The sequence below is a fragment of the Episyrphus balteatus genome, chromosome 3 (assembly GCF_945859705.1).
Source record: "Episyrphus balteatus chromosome 3, idEpiBalt1.1, whole genome shotgun sequence".
NCBI lineage: Eukaryota > Metazoa > Arthropoda > Insecta > Diptera > Syrphidae > Episyrphus > Episyrphus balteatus.
In genome coordinates this window covers 111,625,688-111,641,548 of record NC_079136.1, presented here as the reverse complement: position 1 = coordinate 111,641,548, position 15,861 = coordinate 111,625,688, and the positions used below count along the sequence as shown (strand labels likewise).

General features: G+C 35.3%; 1 long non-coding RNA gene across 1 annotated transcript; it reads right to left on the bottom strand.

Moving 5' to 3' along the window:
• Positions 1-9,837: 9,837 nt before the first annotated feature.
• On the bottom strand, positions 9,838-11,141 carry LOC129914691 (uncharacterized). Its single transcript, XR_008772230.1, has 4 exons — positions 10,859-11,141; positions 10,652-10,791; positions 10,226-10,599; positions 9,838-10,168 (listed from the first exon to the last, which is right to left on the bottom strand). It is a non-coding gene; the product is annotated as an uncharacterized LOC129914691 (long non-coding RNA).
• Between the last annotated feature and the right edge of the window lie 4,720 nt (positions 11,142-15,861).

Sequence of the window (15,861 nt, the reverse complement as noted above, 5' to 3'; positions counted from 1 at the left end):
CAGTTATATATCGCAATTAGAATATATTTTTTTTATGATTGTATAGGTATGTTTTAATGAAATATATGGACATCGGATGATATTATGCAGTTAAGGAAGTCATACGATTAATGTTTTTTTTATCTTAGCAAATAGCTTTTATACAAACATACTCGTCTCTTTCTTACTTTCTCAAAAGAGTAAAATCATTAAAGTCAGTTCATTTGACATTTATCGAAAGTCATTCTATGGAATAGGAGTACATATCCAAGACACAAGTGGTGAAAATTTTAAATAATTTTTTTTAAAGAAAATACCCCTATAACAAGTGGTGATTTTTTTTTCAAAATTTAAAGGCGCAAAACGCCATATAAAAAGAAACGAAAATTGGAAATTTTTCTTAAATAATTGTGAAGTATCTCCGAACTCTCATCACTCGTCTCCACGACGAATTAGAATCCTAACGGAAAAAAAAAAAAAAAATTATAATAGGAATAAAGTGGTCGATTTTCGGCGGTCCCAGGTACCCGTTTTAGAACTGGGCCGCCGCACGTTTTTATTTATTATACAAATTTTGAGGATTATTTTTACGAGATAATCCATACTGCCCGAACCGTGACTCCTGCACCCAAATTTATCTACTCGCTTTCTGGATCTGGACGACAAAAAAAAGAGAGGTTAGAAGCTCCAACAAAAGTGGTCGGTTGTCGGACACAGCCATCGAAGTCGCCCGTCCACCGGAGCACCCCGATCTCAGATAGTCCTGGTTGGCTGCCGCCAATTAGCCCCAGTAAGGATCCGCCTAGAAAGAAAGGGAAAAATAAAAATAAATAGAAAGGTCACAGTGAGTCTTTAAAAATAAGATTTTGGAAAGAAAATTTTTTTTGAGTCAAAATAAAATCAACCCCTATCCGAGGAACAAGGAGGAGATTTTTGTGTTTGTGTTTGTCCTATAAATTATATAAAATTTTGTTAAACGGCGTGAAGTTTAAAAATATTTGTTATTAAATTTGGTTATTTTTTTTTATTCTCAATATTGTTTGTGAGTGATTAGGAAATTTTTCTCAGTGTCGTCGGAATATTTAAAAGATTCTTTTGTGCATTAGTGTTTAGCTACCTCCAAAGAGCTCTATAGGGGTAGGAAGAACTTTTGCTTTTTCGTCGTTTTTCCTTGTTTTCAGTGTAATAAGACCCGCAAAGATTGGTCATTCTAACTTTTTTGTTTTATTAAGTTTATCGACACCGTGAAAGTGTTTCTAGGTCACCCTGTCAGCTTTTGATTTTTCTTTTCAGTTTTTTTTTTATGGATTTTGTTCTTATTTATTATTTCGTTAATTTATTACATTTTGTTTTTTTTTTGTTAAATTATTCCATTATTAAATTTTAAAGTTATTCAAATTTATAAATTTTCTACTATTTAAATGTTTCCATTGCTTGCCAAATGTTTTTTTTTAGTATAATAAACTTCGAAAACGCCCATGAGAAAAAGAAATTTTGAGTTTGTTTCACTGTTCTCTGAGTGAGAACATGATTAATTGAAGACAATTTTCAGGGGTGCCACGGTAGCTGAGTTTCGGTGAAGATTGTATGATCTGAAACCGATCATCCACCATCTTGGGGGAATCCAAACATGGCCGCGGATTTCCATGGTTGGGAGGGAATAGGCCACACTGCACCAACATCCGCAGTGCCCTTGAGATGATGATAGTCCGTCTGCTGTCACATCTTTCAAAAACGGTTTTTTTTCGATTTTTGTTCTCGGCCTGATTTATGTTTTTGTTTGCAGGTGAGGTTAAGTTTCGGGGGCAAGATCCCCCCCATCCGGCGAGCTTATGCCGTGCATCGCAAGCAGGCCACGTCCTCCGGAACTTAGCATTCCTTCCTTTCCTTTCCAAGCACTTCCTTTTCTTATTTCCTACCTCATCCTATTTCCTACCTTACCGACCTACCTACACCTCCTCCGCTCCTCTTGCCTCGCAACAAAATGGCGCCCAACGTTTTGCAATTTGTAGTCTTAGTTTCAGTTCGTTTATGTCGTGAAGTTTCAACCAAACTTACTGTGAATTTTTAAGCTCGTAAGTCTGCACCAGGAAAGTCCCAGAGACATACCTAGGTGTATCGCGACGAGTACTTGAAAATTCACAGTGACTGCGGTTAGTGTTTGTTTGCGTTTATCTCTTGTTACTGTAAAGTCTCTGAAAACACGCAAGTCTGCACCAGGAAGATCCCAGAGATGTACCTAGGTGTATCGCGGCGTTGTTTTTCATGAACTTGCAGTAGCAACAGATAACGTAATTTTGTATCGTTTTTCCCTAATCCTATCCTAATACATTTTACTTTTCAATTTCTAATTTTCAATTTTCTTATCCTATAGTCTTGTGAATTCCTACTTGAAAGTGATGATTGTTTTGAATTTTAGTCTGACGTCATCCTTTCAACATTGTTTGTCGAGTTTTACTAGTCGTTTCATGTCTTCTAGACAAGGTCCCTGAGACAGTCTAGGATTGCGGGAACGATTAGGAAAACTTTGTAATGTGATTTGTTAGTGTTTCTGATAGAGTTCTGGTCCCATATTATTGTCATCTCAAGGGAGTTTAGTTCGTCTGTCTGAAGTCTTTTTTTTTAGTATGGTCGTAAGTAGGATCGTATCATCGGATTCGCTACAAAGCTACCTGAAGCACCCCGTATTCGTAAGAAACAAACCCTACAAACTAATAATTTTTTTTGAAAAGTACTAAAACTTAAAAAGTTATTTTTGAAAATTATAACCTCGTCAAGGAATATCGTTTTTTTAAAGTAAAAATACTTTGAAGAAAAAAATAATAAGTGTCTACGGTGAATTAAACCTAGAACTACTAGTACATACACAAACACAAAATATACAAATATACAAAAATACAAAAGATCCTTAATAATAAGTAATAAAAACACAAAGTATACAATAATACAATACCTTATACAAAAATATAAATCTAGTTTTCAAAAATTACAAAATTTTGAATAAGATATTCGTTACTGTTTTTCGTTTTTCTTTCAAGTACCGATTTTCGTTTTGTTAGAAAAAAATTCTTAATAGTTTAAATTTTTTTTGAAAATAGAAAAGAATTTTAAACTAATATTAAGAAAATTTCATGTTTTTCGTTCATTTCTAATTGAAATCGTTTTCTTTTTTTGTTTTTTTTTGAAAAAAAGAGAAATTTTGAATTTTTTTTTGAAAATAGAAATTTTTGGAAAAAACTTTCTAATAGTTTAGTTTTGTTGATTTTTTTTGTTTTGTTAGTTAAGTTTTGTTTTCATTTTTCAAGTTACTTTTGTTTCGAAATCTTCAATTCAATTTTTTTTATGATAAAATTTTGGAATTGAAGAAATTAAAATTTTCTAATTAGTTTAGCGAACTTAAGCCTTTTTGTAAGGAAAAGGTACTTTAAGATTTAAAAACATAAAATTTAGAAAATAATTGTTATTTATTTTTCGTTTAGTTTTAGGTACAATTTTCTGTTTGTTTTTCAAGTTTTTTTGAAAATACTTATTTATTTATTTAAAAATTTCGTTTTCTTTGATTTTTTTTTCAAATTTCATTTTTGGTTTTGAAAATACTTTAATTTTTTTTGTAGTTTAAGTTTTTTTTCATTATTTAATCATTTTTTTTTGTTCAGTTGATTTTTTAAAATCTTTCTTCAGTTATTAAAACAAATTCTTAAAAAAATCATTACTTGGTTTTCAATATTTATTATTTTCACAATTTTTTTTCGTTATTTATTCATTATTTCGTTTATTCAAACATTTTTCGTTTTTTTTGTTAATTTATTACATATTCATTTTTTTTGGTAATTATTTTCTTGTTACAGTTACATAAATTTAATTTTTTTGTTCATTTTTCAAAATTTAGAGTTTGTTTTTTTGAACAGTAAGAACATTTTTTTATTTTTTTTTGGTAAAAGGTTACAGTTTTTGTTAATTAATTTATTTTTTTGTTACAATATCTTATTTAGATTTATTTATTATAATACATTCGTTTTTTTCTTGGTTTTTGAAAATAATAAAATAATACAAGGTAAAATTAGGATTAATTAGTTTCAAAAACTCACCACTTTCACTTTTGAATTTCGATATCCTTGTTGAGTCCGTTGAAATAAAAATCCAAAATGGCACACGCTAATAAAGAAGAAGAGGAACGCATACAGCGAATGCTCCAAGAGGCTGAAAGAGAAGAGAGGAGAATTACAAGATCAGTTATGCAAAATAATAACACAGGTGCGAGGCCCAAAGTCCTACACTCACCTCCACCTACTGATAGGCAAACTAGGTCCTCCTCTCAAAACATAGGCAGTGCTGGCGGTGTAGTTCCAAATGTTCCAAATCCCAACGTACTTAATAGTAATGGTACGAATCCAAGTGGTCAAAGTACCAACAATCCAAATGTTAGTCGTAATACTAACTCGATAACCACCCCAACTTACAGTGATCTTAGTGGGGCGGGGGCAGACAACACTGTCAGGCAAGCTCAAGGTCAAGTAGATATTGATAGGGCTCCAGGTATCCATAACAACGAAGGTTCGAGAGGTATCCTCGATAGCATTAGTCAAACCCTGCAGAAAACAAGACAAAAGAAAGTTTTACCAAATAATGTTACTTCGTTTATAGAAACACAAATAGCAAGAAGCATATCTACCTGTCAGGAAGTGTTGCAGCAGAATGTGGAGAGAGCCATTAGCGAAGGTATACAGAGTCAATTAAGTGGTTTTCTAGAACAGCTAACTTTGGCGATGCCAGTTCCACCAGTTAGTGTTCCGACTCCCAGTCAACCACCAGTTACCACTGTACAACCTCCAACGTCCAATCAAGTACATGTAGTTCCACCACCGATTGCTAGTTATAACCCTGCTCCTGCAGGGCCACCACCAGTGTATGCAAATCCTTTAGCTGATCAAGGTAGAAGTGCGTTTGTACCAGTAGGGCGTCAAGTTATAAATAATCCAATTCAGTCGACTGCGCCGGAAATACCTTTCCAACCGCAGTACAATCCTCCAGTTTTTGGGAGTTATCAAACTCCATTTACACCTTTCCCTTATCCACCTCCAGTTATAAGTCCATTTATGACTTCTGGATATCGAGCTCCAACAAGGTTAGATAAGTGGGGTATAGGGAAGTTCGACGGCCTGTCAGACCACCTGACAGTCGAAAACTTCGTGGTTAGGGTAGAGCAGCAGCAGAAGCGGCATGCGTCTCCGTGGAAGGAGGTACTGAGAGACTTCCACCAATTGCTCTCGGGTCCGGCATTAGATTGGTTCTGGCAGTACCAAGGAGACAAAGATTTAGATTGGCCAACCTTAAAAGAAGCTTTGCTAAGCCGATACCAAAACCCCCTTACTGATATAGAAATCGTACGGAATATTATAAAACGGAAACAAAATCCGAACGAAAGTAGTGAGGAATTCTTCGTAGCGATAAATAAAATGAGGTACCAGTTGCGAATGGCAATTCCAGAAGCTGATATAGTAAAGGTATTAAAACGAAACCTCAACGACAAATTAAGAAATTTGGTTTTCCCTCAAGCAATCTTTTCCCTTGATCAGCTGAGACATGTTTGCAAGGAAGTAGAAGCTGCGTTTCCGAAAAAGGATAGTGAACTGCCGAAGCCAACTGGTAGGCCTTCAGCTAGGTATGGTGTGAACGAGATGGAGTATGAAGATGAATACCAGCCTTCGGAGGAACGACTAGCGGCTTATCAGTTTGGTCAGACACGTTCGAAAAACCTTCCTCGGAAACAGGCTGATGCTTCCACTCTTGAGTGTTGGAACTGCAAGGAGCCGGGCCACACTTGGTTCAACTGCCCTTCCGAAAGACGAGTCCATTGCTATAACTGTGGTCTAGAAGGTTTCTATACGACTAATTGTACGAGATGTCTTTCGGAAAACAGAGTGAGGGACGCGAAGGCTTCGGGGGAATCGCGTTCGACCCAAAAATAGAACCCCCGATAGTAAATAGCAATGAAAAAGAATCTTGTTTAAAAACTCTTCCACCGGGGGAAGAGCAAAAAAATTAAAATTTTAAAACGTGAAGTTAAATGTAAAAATGTAGATTTTGAAGAAAAAGAGAAGAACTTATTCCAAATAAGGCCGTTACATATCCGTCTCCAAGAATACGAACGCGCGAAAGAGAGAATTTTTAATAGTGAGATTAGTATACCATCTAAAGAAATTTTTAAATGTAGGGAAAGATACCGAGCGCGAAGAGCAAATAAAATAAAAATGTCTTCGATTTTAAATTTATCCTCAGATCCTCGACCCTATGCCCGGATTAAATTGGGAGAAAAAGAAGTTTTTGGTTTGCTCGACAGTGGAGCCAGCGTCAGCATATTAGGAAAAAATTGTATGCTGCTAGTCGAAGAGCTAGGATGTCGAGTAACTCCATTTAAATCCGGGGTAAAAACGGCTGACGGTAAAAGTCAGTCGATAGAGGGCAAAATTGAGATTAAAGTTCGTCATAATGACCAAGAAGAGGAGCTCACGTTTTTCCTCGTTCCTAACTTGGATCAAGAGATCTACCTAGGTGTTGACTTTTGGAAAGCGTTCAAGTTAGCACCAGGAATAGTTAGTAGTGTTTCTCTAGAAGAAAATTCGGAAGTGCTGAACGCTCACCAGTTAAGTATCGATCAGCAGGCCAGATTGGATACAGTCAGGCAGAAGTTTTTATGTTTCGACCGGGATGGTCTTGGAAAGACGACGTTGATGGAGCACGTCATAGATACGGGTGATGCGCTCCCTGTGAAGCAGCGTCACTACCCTGTCTCTCCAGCGATACAAGCCATTTTGTATGAAGAGTTAGATCGGATGTTGAGTCTCGGCGTTATAGAAGTGAGTGAAAGCCCATGGTGTTCGCCAGTAGTTCTCTTGCGGAAACCAGGCAAAAATAGACTTTGCCTGGATTCTCGTAAGGTGAACTCACTGACGAAGAAAAATGCTAATCCACTTCCACATATCGAGGGACTTCTCAGCCGACTACCGGATACATACTACATTAGTAGTATTGATCTAAAGGAAGCATTCTGGCAAATACCTTTGGAGAAACAGAGTAGAGAAAAGACTGCCTTTGCGGTACCGGGAAGACCCTTGTATCAATTTACTGTTATGCCCTTTGGATTGTGCAATGCAGCCCAAAGATTATGCCAGTTGATGGACAAGGTGATTCCTGCACGACTTAGGGATCGTGTATTCGTGTATCTGGACGATTTGCTTATCATGGCGCCGGATTTCGAGACGCATATCGCCCTGTTAAGCGAAGTAGCCGACTGCTTACGCAAAGCGAATCTAACCATCAACATGAAGAAATCCAAGTTTTGCTTCAAGGAGTTGAAATACTTGGGCTTCATAGTTGGTGGTGGACGGCTTAAAACCGACCCTGGCAAGGTGGAGGCGATAGTGGATTTTCCACTTCCCAAAACCCAAAAACAGGTTCGGCGGTTACTTGGTTTAGCAGGCTGGTATCGGAAATTCATAAAGAATTTCTCTAGCCTGACTGCACCCCTGACGGATCTGCTGGGCAAGAAAAACGTAAAATTCAAAATGACGGAGGAAGCACTGAAGGCGTTTGAGGAATTGAAAAGTGCTTTGACTTCTGCTCCAGTTCTTTCGCACCCGGACTTCACAAAAAGATTTTATATCCAATGTGATGCTTCGGATGCGGGGATCGGAGCCGTATTGTTCCAAAGAGACGAGGAGGACGGTGAAGTCCCTATAGCTTACATGTCTCAAAAATTTAATAAAAGCCAGAGAAACTACAGTGTGACCGAGAAGGAGTGCATGGCCGCTGTGATGGCTGTGAAGAAATTCAGGCCGTATGTCGAGGGCATGGACTTCACTGTCATTACTGACCACTCCAGCCTTCAATGGCTGATGAGCATGAAGGATTTGAGTGGAAAACTCGCAAGGTGGAGTTTGTCATTGCAGACCTATGTCTTCGACATACAGCACCGTAAAGGTAGCCAGAATGTAGTACCGGATACTCTTTCTCGGGTACACGTGGATTCTCTGGACTTGGAAGATGTTGCTCCGTGGATCGACTTAGAGTCCGAAGAATTTCAGTCGGAAGAATATTTGAAGCTAATTGCTACTATAAACGAGCGTAAAAATGAACTTCCCGATTTAAAAATTCAAGACGGATATGTCTACAAGAAAGCGTTTAGAAGGTTCGGTGAAGAAGAAATGGTAGAGCATTCGTGGTTGCTTTGGGTTCCAACCGAATTGACTGAAGGGATCTTGTATAGGGCACATGATCCACCGAAATCTGCGCATGGTGGGATTTCGAAAACTTTGAATCGTATTAGGCAGTTTTTCTTCTGGCCTAATATGACTGTGCATGTGCGTGATTATGTTTCTAATTGTAGTGTGTGTAAACAATGTAAAGCGTCTAACCAATTATCTCGTCCCCCTATTGTGACTTCTTATTGTAGTAATCGTCCATTTGAAAAACTATATATAGACTTTTTAGGACCTTATCCGAGGTCAAAATTAGGAAATGTATATGTGTTTGTTGTTTTAGACCATTTGTCCAAATTTGTTTTGTTGAAAGCGTTCCGTAAAGCAGACACTATGAGTGTGTTGAAATTTTTAAAAGAAGATGTGATTAATATGTTTGGGGTTCCAAACATAATACACTCTGATAACGGGAAACAATTTGCGGCCAAAGAGTTTCAAAATTTTGTTTCAAAATATGGCATTAGACACTTCAGAACTGCGAACTATGCACCGCAATCGAATGCGTCAGAGAGGGTTAACCGCTCATTGCTAGCAGCTATCCGATCATACCTCAAAAGTGATCAAAAAGATTGGGATTCCCACCTTGGAGATATTGCTTGTGCATTAAGGAGTGCAGTTCATAGCTCTATTGGTGTATCACCTTATTATGCTTTATTTGGTACTAATATGATGATGCACGGTAGTAGTTATGAGCTTGCTAGAAAGTTGAACGCGATGGACGACAATGAGTTGTTAACTCTTCCCCGACAAAATCGATTGCAGTGCATAAGGAATCAGATTCGAGAAAACATTATGAAGGCTAATGACAAATCCGCGAGAACATATAATGTCCGAACTAAGAATGTTCGTTATATCCCTGGACAAGAGGTGTACCGGAGGAATTTTGTACTAAGTGACTCATCAAAATATCTTTCGGCGAAACTGTCACCAAAATACATAAAGTGCCGAGTAGTAAAACAAGTTGGCAATCACATGTACGAACTTGAAAATCTTAATGGTAAACGAATCGGTATATTCCACGCGAAAGACCTCAAACAATAAACAAATTTTATATATTTATCCGAAAATGCCGTTTAAAATACTCGAAAAAGTTTTCACGATTCGTAGACAATTTTGTAATAAGTGAGGAAAAAACAAAATAAAACAAAACAAAATAAACCTCATGTTGGAAACACCCTGTGTCGAAATAATTTCCCAACGATGTTGATATAAAAGATTAAAAAAATGTTTGTGGTATTAAATTAATATGTTTATTGCATGCCTTTAAATTATTTTATATGTTATGTGTTATTTTATGTTTACTGTTGAATGTTATTTATTTATTAACTTTTAACTTATTTTTAACTAACTGTGATATTAGCTTAGTAATAGTAATTAGTATGAGCATCTGTGATTTCTAGAGATAAGTTACTAACCACTTGCCCTGTGATATTTTTAAATTTTTTTTTATAATTGACTGATAGCTTAGGTACTAACTTACATACTGTGATATTTTTTTTATTTTTTATCTTAATTAGTATAATTTATTTTAATAGTTTTACAAAAAGTATAATCTGTGATATTTACTTTTAGTTAATTTATTGATTTTTACTTATTTATTTAATTTATTTGTTTTTTTTTAACTATGGTACAAGTCCACTGTGTTTTATTATTTATTTTCTGGTACCATTGTATTTGAGCATGATTTGTGTTAATTGTTTTTAATTTTTTTTAGTTAGCTACTTTGGAACCTTAAATTATGTATCAAATACATGACCTTTAAATGCCAGGCCAGTTCGTATAATTACTTAAAATAAAACTTATTATTAATCACTCACCGGGTTTCCTCTCCACTTCTGCGACATAGATAGGAAGTAGTTGTATGTTCTGGAATTATGTTGTCTAACGTTGAAATAAGTTGCCATTGAATTCTGGATCCTGTATAAAGTTGTCTGCAAATAGAAAAATTATTATAATGAAAGCCAATAGAAAGAAATAATAACACTTACCTGAACAGTTAGGTCTGCGTCAAATGAGTTTTTTTCATGAATGAAACTACCAAGCCTAAGTTAAGCCCGGCTTTTAACATGGGTTGCTCCCCACGGACAAAAACTTAGTGCAACCAAGATCAAAATGGTAGCTAAACAATTTTTTTTTGGCACCAAAACTATTCCGCCTGGGTTGGAATTTCATTTTAGTGAAAATCATTTTTCACCAGGCAAGAATTCCCATTTTCACCAGGCAAGAACATTTAGAAGTCGGTGCTCAGTTTGAACACCGACATCTTTCAGCAACTAAATGATGGTTCTTGCTGGTTTCATGTTGCAAAATTCAAACACGTGTACCGGAAATCGTGTGGCCCATCCATGTCATCATTCTATGCCTGAAAATAAAATAAGGTTAATCGATGGAATATTCATTTGAATTTTATTTACCTTAAGCTATAGAAAACTCCATCCTTCCCACTGGTTCAAAGATTTAGTAGAAATACAACCACAGGCGACCTTTTTGTTTCTTACTCGAATATTCCGGGGAATATTCTCATAAGAAAATTTGTTGCGGACGCCTGTTGATGCTGAAAAAAAATGTAAACAAACCTTAATAAAATGCAAATAATATACAGCGAAACTGAACAAACTTACCTCAAATAAAGAATCCGGTTATTCTGTTAGAAGTACCTGAAAAAAAAATATAAAAGAAAAAAAAAAAAAGGAAATACCTTGAAAAGATTAAATAAATTTAATACTCACCAAGTTGCTGCCATCTTGTTCTCCTTCTTCGTGTTGTTTTCAGAATGTAGAATGTCAATCATGAATGTATAGACCTTTGACAATTTATTACATAGATTGGTTACCCATAGATAATAATAACCGAGAAGATTGGCTTTCCAGTACTGGAATATGATTGGTTGGAAAGCTAACTCGGTGAAAATTGTACTAGAGCAAAATGAGTTAGGAAATCTATGGTTAAAGTATTTAATATTTAAATTAAAAGTTACAACTATTTCTGTCATCAACCATTACATACAAACCATTTTTACACCAATAGAATGGGAACAGAAATTCGTTTGTTATACGTGTTACATTTTTTGTTATAACTTTTATGCTCACCCGGTTTTGTACGTCTTGTTTTGTTTATTTATATAAATCGTTCTTCTGGTAAACTATTTCATCATTCGGTCCAAGTCATTTTACGTTTACACGCGTCATTTTTGCTGTTTACACGTGACGTTTTGTATTGTCAGCCTAAATATAACTCCGTTTTATGTGTTTTCACGTTTCTTTCGGTGTTTTTCTTATAATAATTGCAATTTCGAGTCTCCACTATGGTTCATGTCAAAGTGCCATCGTGTTTTAAATGTTTTTGGAAAATCTTAAAATTACGCACGGTAAAGATAGAAATAGTTGAATACCTAGTTTTTATTAATCTCTAGGCTCAGTAAATTGTATTTAACCAAAAATACTGGTGGAAAAAAATATTTTTTGATCCCAACGCCATCTTCACTCGGGAGTGAAAACAAACCCAGCGTCTGAACTACACTGCCAGTATTTCTGAACACACCCCCGCTGAATATAAAAAAATATTAAAATTAAAACAGAGAGGGACAGTTATATATCGCAATTAGAATATATTTTTTTTATGATTGTATAGGTATGTTTTAATGAAATATATGGACATCGGATGATATTATGCAGTTAAGGAAGTCATACGATTAATGTTTTTTTTATCTTAGCAAATAGCTTTTATACAAACATACTCGTCTCTTTCTTACTTTCTCAAAAGAGTAAAATCATTAAAGTCAGTTCATTTGACATTTATCGAAAGTCATTCTATGGAATAGGAGTACATATCCAAGACACAAGTGGTGAAAATTTTAAATAATTTTTTTTAAAGAAAATACCCCTATAACAAGTGGTGATTTTTTTTTCAAAATTTAAAGGCGCAAAACGCCATATAAAAAGAAACGAAAATTGGAAATTTTTCTTAAATAATTGTGAAGTATCTCCGAACTCTCATCACTCGTCTCCACGACGAATTAGAATCCTAACGGAAAAAAAAAAAAAAATTATAATAGGAATAAAGTGGTCGATTTTCGGCGGTCCCAGGTACCCGTTTTAGAACTGGGCCGCCGCACGTTTTTATTTATTATACAAATTTTGAGGATTATTTTTACGAGATAATCCATACTGCCCGAACCGTGACTCCTGCACCCAAATTTATCTACTCGCTTTCTGGATCTGGACGACAAAAAAAAGAGAGGTTAGAAGCTCCAACAAAAGTGGTCGGTTGTCGGACACAGCCATCGAAGTCGCCCGTCCACCGGAGCACCCCGATCTCAGATAGTCCTGGTTGGCTGCCGCCAATTAGCCCCAGTAAGGATCCGCCTAGAAAGAAAGGGAAAAATAAAAATAAATAGAAAGGTCACAGTGAGTCTTTAAAAATAAGATTTTGGAAAGAAAATTTTTTTTGAGTCAAAATAAAATCAACCCCTATCCGAGGAACAAGGAGGAGATTTTTGTGTTTGTGTTTGTCCTATAAATTATATAAAATTTTGTTAAACGGCGTGAAGTTTAAAAATATTTGTTATTAAATTTGGTTATTTTTTTTTATTCTCAATATTGTTTGTGAGTGATTAGGAAATTTTTCTCAGTGTCGTCGGAATATTTAAAAGATTCTTTTGTGCATTAGTGTTTAGCTACCTCCAAAGAGCTCTATAGGGGTAGGAAGAACTTTTGCTTTTTCGTCGTTTTTCCTTGTTTTCAGTGTAATAAGACCCGCAAAGATTGGTCATTCTAACTTTTTTGTTTTATTAAGTTTATCGACACCGTGAAAGTGTTTCTAGGTCACCCTGTCAGCTTTTGATTTTTCTTTTCAGTTTTTTTTTTATGGATTTTGTTCTTATTTATTATTTCGTTAATTTATTACATTTTGTTTTTTTTTTGTTAAATTATTCCATTATTAAATTTTAAAGTTATTCAAATTTATAAATTTTCTACTATTTAAATGTTTCCATTGCTTGCCAAATGTTTTTTTTTAGTATAATAAACTTCGAAAACGCCCATGAGAAAAAGAAATTTTGAGTTTGTTTCACTGTTCTCTGAGTGAGAACATGATTAATTGAAGACAATTTTCAGGGGTGCCACGGTAGCTGAGTTTCGGTGAAGATTGTATGATCTGAAACCGATCATCCACCATCTTGGGGGAATCCAAACATGGCCGCGGATTTCCATGGTTGGGAGGGAATAGGCCACACTGCACCAACATCCGCAGTGCCCTTGAGATGATGATAGTCCGTCTGCTGTCACATCTTTCAAAAACGGTTTTTTTTCGATTTTTGTTCTCGGCCTGATTTATGTTTTTGTTTGCAGGTGAGGTTAAGTTTCGGGGGCAAGATCCCCCCCATCCGGCGAGCTTATGCCGTGCATCGCAAGCAGGCCACGTCCTCCGGAACTTAGCATTCCTTCCTTTCCTTTCCAAGCACTTCCTTTTCTTATTTCCTACCTCATCCTATTTCCTACCTTACCGACCTACCTACACCTCCTCCGCTCCTCTTGCCTCGCAACAATCGATACTCGATCGGAGAAAATTTCGGATAATCGGATAAATCAAGAGTCTCGAAGCTATATTCGCAGAGTGCAATCTGCAACGCACTTAAAGTGCGTTCTTTTATTTAAGTTTATTTTGAATTAATATTGGAACGCACACATAAAATTTCTCTCCTGTTGAAGTTGTGGATATATCAAGCATAAGTTTGGATATTTCTGATATCTTTGAAGCCTTAAATAAGCTTGATATTAATAAAGGTGGTGGTCCTGATGGTATCCCTCCCATTGCATTAAATAAATGTGCCGATTCCTTAGCTCTACCTCTTTTTCTGATATTCAGCAAATCACTTAATATCGGTGAGTTTTTAGATACTTGGAAGATCTCTTATATAACTCCGGTACATAAATCAGGATCAAAGCAGGATGTGATAAATTATAGACCAATTTGCAAGCTTTCGGTGATTCCAAAAATGTTCGAAATGTTGGTATGTAACAAATTAAATTTCATGATTAAAAATATAATATCTGAATCACAACATGGATTTGTTAAGGGTCGATCGACCGCTACAAATCTTGCTATGTTGTCCGACTCCGTCATAAATGGTTTCAGTGATGGTTTGCAGACGGACATTATTTTCACTGATTTTGCTAAGGCCTTTGACAAAGTTAACCATGAAATCCTGATTTTTAAGCTTTCTAGGCTAGGATTTCTTTCTAGCTTTATCAAATGGATTTATTCCTATTTGTGTAACCGAACTCAGTTTGTAAAAATTGGGTCCTTAAGATCAAAGAAAATAACAGTTACCTCTGGTGCCCCACAAGGAAGCCATATAGGTCCATTGTTTTTCATTCTTTTTATAAATGATATCCCTTCCAACTTCAGATTTTCTAAATATCTTATGTATGCTGATGATCTTAAAATCTTTCGATCAATTGAATCAACTAATGATTGTCTTCTTCTTCAGCAAGACCTTCAAAGTCTTGTTAATTGGTGCAATGAGAATCAATTGCTTTTAAATGTTAAAAAATGTGTAAGTTTTACTTGCCACAGAAAACTGAATCCAATAGTTTTTGAATACAATATCAACTATATCATATTAGAAAGGGTAACGGTCAAAAAAGATTTGGGTGTGTTTTTGGACGTACGTTTCTCATTCGCCGATCATATTGACTACATAGTTAATAAAGCTAACAGAATGCTGGGGTTTATTCGAAGAAATACTCTTGATTTTTCAGACCCATTCACGATAAAAACTCTTTATATCTCACTCGTAAGATCGTTACTAGAATACTGTTGTGTAATTTGGAATCCCTATTATGAAACCCATTCTTTAAGAATTGAGAGAGTCCAACGAAGACTTACAAATTTATTGTTCTTTAAATTGAACTGGAATATTGAAACACCATCATATTCAACAAGATGCTTGCTTTTCAATGTTCAAACGCTTGATTTAAGAAGAAAATATTTTTGCATAATGTTTATCAAAGATTTAATCAACTTCCATTCTAATTGTCCTCAGTTGTTGGAGCGTATAAATTTCTATTTTCCATCTAGAAATCTCCGAGTTAACTTTCATTTTTGTGAAAATTTTTACAGAACCAATTATGTATAAGAGAAACGTTGGGCGCCAATTGTAGCGGGAGATATCAACTCACAGGGTTGTAGGTTCAGTGGGGTCCAAATCTTACAGGTTACAAATAAAATCTGTCTTCAAATGACATATAACGCCGCTTTGTTTGGTTCTCTGCCGCCTCCTGTGTCGTTCGAAAAAACTTCCCACAGACGCTGAACAGGCAACAAAACAAATGTCAAAAAAAAATTAAATAAAATATCGTGTTTTTGAATGTTAAAAATTAACAATATTCAATTAAAAAATTTATTCAAAGAAATAATAACAATTCATAAATTAAGCAAAGAAAAGAAAATAATAATATTAAGAAAAAAAAAAAAAAAATTAAATAACAGTGGTTATTACCCGACTGTTCAAAGAAAAAAAAATTACAATTCAAAAATTAAGCAAAGAAAAGAAATTAAGAAAAAAAATTTAAATAACAGTGGTTATTACCCGACTGTTCAAAGAAAAAACAAAGGCAGCTAC